The following is a 6,000-nucleotide window of genomic DNA, read 5'->3' as shown; positions in this document are numbered from 1 at the left end:
AAAAAAAAAAAAAAATCCAGCAAAAAAATACAAAAATCCAGCAAAAAAAAGACACAAATCCAGCAGAAAAAAAGACAAAAAATCGGCAAAAAAAGACAAAAATCCAGCAGAAAAAAAGACAAAAAATCGGCAAAAAAAGAGAAAAATCCAGCAGAAAATATGACAAAATAATCGGCAAAAAATAAAAAAAAATCCAGAAAAAAATGACAAAAAATCGGCAAAAAAATGACAAAAATCCAGAAAAAAATGACAAAAAATTGGGAAAAAAAGACAAAAATCCAGAGTTCAGCTGCAGAGACTTAAAGAAAACGTTCCCTTTAAGTTTCCTTTATCGAAGGGACAATGTTGGAGTTGGAAGAGTCACTTTAATCTGATTAGGAAACGGTAAAGCTTTAGCTCACAAATGTTACAGAATAACTCCATATTACAGATGTTTGTAGAGATGAACTACAGGGAGACGGCTCTAACCAGGGGCGGACTGTCCATTCTGGAAGAGCACAGAAGGGCCACCAGTCTAAATTTCTGTCCCCGCCTTAACCGAGCTTTACCCAAATCTAAGAGCTTAAAAGCAAAGCATCAAAATAGCGACGAGTGAGCCAGAAAAGCAACGAAAAACCGCCAAAAAACGGACGAAAACACAACAAAAAGCCACAAAAAAGTCATGAAAAAACAACAAAAACATGCTGCAACAACGTGACAAAAGGGTACAATCACTTTTGTAGGTCTGAGCTTTCAAATGAGGCGTTAAACCTTTAGATTTGGGTAAAACCGAACATGAGGAAATGCAGTGGGTTAAGACGGGAGGTAAGAGGTTCACATACGTCTTTGTAAAAGTGCTGCATTTGTGTTAATGTGGGCGGGGCTGGTCAGAGCCCAGGGCCCTTTTTCAGTCCCAGTCCGGCCCTGCCTCTAACCTTCATCTCTGTCAGATCTGAAGCCTCTAATTTTCCTCATTCCTTCGGCGTCATTTTCTCGTCTGGTCTCGTCGTCGCCTCCTGCGCTTCACGCTCTACAAACATGTTCAGAAACGCACAGGATTCGTCTTTCAGTCACATGTTAAAGCTCCCGGACCGGTTTGAAACCTTTAAAGAGGGGGTACTATACTTAGCACCAGTCTATATCACACTACAATGATGACAAACCTTCTGTTGGTCTGTAAATGCAGTAAATTAGAATAACTGCCTTGTATAAAATGTCTCTCTCAAAATGGCTGTAGTGAATGTCTTGAAATAGGCCTCTGTCTCTTTAAGAACCCCTTAACTCCCGCCTGAACTGAGCACGTTTTCTCCAGTTTGGCTTTACCTCAGTCCAAAAGCTTCTGGAAAAAGGTGAGAAAATAGCGATAAAACTGAGACAAAAACAATGATGAAGATGTGACGAAAAAGTGAGAAAACGTTGACAAAAAACAGACAAAAAAAGGACAGAAACTGACGAAAAATTGACGAAAAATGATGAAAAAATGATGAAAAAATGATGAAAAAGTGCCAAAAATGTCACAAAAAATGGACAAAAAATGACATTTTTTTTTTACAAAAAATGACTAAAAATGTACAAAAAAAATTACAAAAAATGATGAAAAAGTGGCAAAAATTTAGAGTTTAGCTTCCAGATCTCAGACGGGTTAAAAGAGCAGTTAAAGAGGGGGTGTTCTGCTTTTTTCAGTCCCATAGCACCAGTCTATATCTCACTACAATGATGACAAACCTTCTGTTGGTCTGTAAATGCAGTAAATTAGAATAACTGCCTTGTATAAAATGTCTCTCTCAAAATGGCAAAAATGTGACAAAAAAATAACAAAAAAAGGACAAGAAAATAACAAAAATGTGACAAAAATGTGACAAAAATGTGACAAAAAAAAGACAAAAAATGACAAAAAAATGACAAAAAAGTGACAAAAAAATGACGAAAAATGACAAAAAAATGACAAAAAAGTGACCAAAAAATGACGAAAAATGACAAAAAAAGGACAAAAAAGTGACAAAAAAATGACGAAAAACAACAAAAAAGTGACAAAAAAATAACAAAAAAGTGACAAAAAAATGACAAAAAAATAACAAAAAAGTGACAAAAAAATGACAAAAATGTGACAAAAAATGACAAAAAAATGACAAAAAATGACAAAAAAGTGACAAAAAAGTGACAAAAATGTGACAAAAAATGACAAAAAAATGACAAAAAATGACAAAAAATGACAAAAAAGTGACAAAAAAGTGACAAAAATGTGACAAAAAAAAGACAAAAAATGACAAAAAAATGACAAAAAAGTGACAAAAAAATGACGAAAAATGACAAAAAAATGACAAAAAAGTGACCAAAAAATGACGAAAAATGACAAAAAAAGGACAAAAAAGTGACAAAAAAATGACGAAAAACAACAAAAAAGTGACAAAAAAATAACAAAAAAGTGACAAAAAAATGACAAAAAAATAACAAAAAAGTGACAAAAAAATGACAAAAAAATGACAAAAATGTGACAAAAAATGACAAAAAAATGACAAAAAATGACAAAAAAGTGACAAAAAAGTGACAAAAATGTGACAAAAAATGACAAAAAAATGACAAAAATGTGACAAAAAATGACAAAAAAATGACAAAAAATGACAAAAAAATGACAAAAAAGTGACAAAAAAATGACAAAAAAATGACCAAAAAATGACAAAAATGTGACAAAAAATGACAAAAAAATGACAAAAAATGACAAAAAAAATGACAAAAAAGTGACCAAATCGGCCTCTGTCTCTTTAAGAACCTCTGAGCCTTTAGACACGCCCCCTCCACACGCTGTCTGTGGCATCAGTGGGGAGGGGGTTCTGCTGAGGAGCAGTGGTTGGTTACTCGGCTCGGAGGCGTCTCCAGGAGGTGGGGGCGTTCCTAGGAGGACTCAGGCAAACCTATCCCTAAAATGGCCGCCATCAGAGTTTTTACAGATTACTCAGAAATACGTGAATGTGCCAAGGCAACACTTCAGCCATGTTTTTAATGAGGGAGTGACAGAATAACATGATGGAAAGCTGGAAAAAGTCCATTTTGTATAATAGTCTATGCAAATGAGGAGGGCGGAGTCAGAACATGTGACATAAAGATCAAAGAGATGATTTGTGGGAAATGTAAACGTGCAATACTGGCTTTGTGTGCAATGTCAGGAGCGAGAGAAACGCAGGGAGAATGAGGGAAGATTAACTGGGAAGAAATACGGCAAATATTTGGAGAAAATGGGGAAAACGATTGAAAAAAAACTAGATGAAAACGAGGATGAAAGCGCAAAAGAAAACATAAAAAAGTGACAAACGTGATTAAAAAAACAACAACAAAGCAAGTGAAAAAGTGGCACAAAAAATGCAACAAAAAGACACAAAAGAGCAACAAAAAAGTGATATAAAAGCGATGGAAAAAGTGGGAAAAATAACAAAAATAGACAAAAAATAACAATAAAAAAATATGAAAACAACACGGCAACAATGCACGGAAAAAGATCCAGTTAGATCAGTTTTGTTGGTCCGGCCGTTCCACTTCCCTGTCAAGAAACGTTTGGATTTGGGTAAAGCCGAACTGGAGAAAATGCACTCGGTTAAGGTGGGAGTTAAGAGGTTAAAAAACAGGGAAAACATTTGGGAACAATAGAACATAGGCATTTTTCAAATGGGGGAAAAGGTGGAAAAATAGAGAAAATTCAGGATAAAATAAGGAAACATTGGGGAAAACTATTGAAAAATGCACAAAAATCCAGAAAAAATAAAAAGGGAACAAACTGAGAAAAACATTTGGGAACAATAGATAAGGCACAGGGATATAACAAAATGGGGGAAAAATGAAAGGGAAAAAAATAAGGCAAATATTGGGTAAAATGGGGTCATTATTTTTTAGCTACAAAAAGCACGTTCAGCACATTCTGATGTTTCGCTGCTGTTAAAGGTACAGATGACGAACTCTTCTGGATTCCAGACGGAGAGAAGGAAACAAAGGCAGGAAGAGAGAGGGAGGGAGAGGGGGAGAGACAGAGGGAGGGGGGAGAGACAGCTCTATAGCTGAACTCGGTTTGCTCGGACATGAAAAACAAGCACATTTGGAAGCTAAGAACCTCCAGAGTTCAGCCGCTGAGGAGGTTTAAAGGCTTCATGGTCACAGCGGCTCCAGGATCAGTTATTTATTTAGTGTTTATTCTGGAGAGAAAAGAAAAACTGACAGAAACTCTACAAACATCTGATCCTGGAGCCGAAAGGTCAAATAAGCAATAACACGTATGAATGAAATGCAGAGTCTCTTCTATAGTTTAACCTCTGACCCCCCGCCTGAACCAAATCTTCTCTTTGGCTGCCGTTATATAGGCCTGTGAAGCGCCTCATTTAAAGGAACCCACAAAACGGATATTTTTCCTTGTGTTGTTGCTGTGTTGAGTCACCTTTTGTATGTTTTTTCCTTTCTTTTTTTTTCCATTTTTGTTGAATTTTTGTCACTTTTTTGTCACTTTTTTTATTTTTTTTGGTCATTTTTTTGTTGAATTTTTGTCACATTTTTGTTGAATTTTTGTCATTTTTTTGTCACATTTTTTGTCACATTTTTGATGATTTTTTGTCATTTTTTGTCACATTTTTGTCATTTTTTTTGTTGATTTTTTGTCATTTTTTTGTTGAATTTTTGTCACATTTTGTTGATTTTTTGTCACATTTTTTGTCACATTTTTTGTCACATTTTTAGTTGATTTTTTGTCATTTTTTGTCATTTTTTTGTTGAATTTTTGTCACATTTTTGTCTTTTTTTTGTTGAATTTTTGTCATTTTTTTTGCTGATTTTTTGTCATTTTTTTGTAGAATTTTTGTTGAATTTTTGTCTCTCTTTTGTTGCGTTTACATCCTTGTTTTCTTCTCATTTTTTGTGTCTGTTTTGGTCCTTTTTTTCCTAGGAAGCTTTTGGATTTGGGTAAAGCCAAACTGGAGAAAATGGGATCTGTTCAGGTGGGAGTTAAGAGGTTAAAGCTGCATTATGGAACGTTAGTAACACTATATAACAACTACACCGTATTTTTCCTTAATTAATGATGATTTAACAAGTCAACAGTTCATGAGTTCAGGCTAAATAAGGTGCAGTTCTTATAAAGTGTTAGCAAAGTTCCATAATGCTGCTTTAAACTGTAAGAGACTCTACAGACCTGAGCTTTAAAGTGTAAGAGACTCTACAGACCTGAGCTTTAAAGTGTAAGAGACTCTACAGACCTGAGCTTTAAACTGACATACAGTAAATATTTCAATGATCTGTGAGATGTTCCTGCCCTGTTCCTCACACCCTCATGGTAAAGGTCTGCTCAGTCCAGACTCTCTCTGCAGCTTCAGACAAAAAATCAACAATAAAATGACAAAAATTCAACAAAAGAATAAAAAAAAAAGTGCGACACAATGTGGAAAAATGTAGGTAAAAATGGGGGGGAATCAACCCCTTAACTCTCACCTGAACCGAGCACATTTTCTCCAGCTTTACCCCAATCAAAAGCTTCTGGAAAAAAGGTGAGAAAATAGCAACAAAACTGAGATGAAAACAATGATGGAAATGTGACAAAAAAGTGACGAAAAATTGATGAAAAAATTGCTGAAAAATTGACGAGAAAATGACAAAAATGTGACAAAAATGAGAAAAAAAATTGACAAAAAATTTATAAAAAACTGATAAAAAATGGAGGAAAAAATGACAAAAAAAATGATAAAAAATGGAGGAAAAAATTACAAAAATGTGACAAATATTGATGAATAAATGACAAAAATGTGATAAAAAAGTGACAAAAAATGACAAAAAATCACAAAAAAATGATAAAAAATTGATAAAAAATGAACGAAAAAATGACAAAAATGTGACAAAAATGTGATAAAAAAATTGACCAAAAAAATGATCGAAATGTGACAAAAAATGACAAAAAAGTAACAAAAATGAGTTGAATACCGTACAAAAAAATGATGGAAAAAAATGTGATGACGTGAGAAAAAGATCCTCTCTGTTGAGGCGGGAGTTAAG

The sequence above is a fragment of the Gobius niger genome, assembly GCF_951799975.1.
Source record: "Gobius niger genome assembly, chromosome: 21".
NCBI lineage: Eukaryota > Metazoa > Chordata > Actinopteri > Gobiiformes > Gobiidae > Gobius > Gobius niger.
This window is presented reverse-complemented; position numbering follows the sequence as displayed.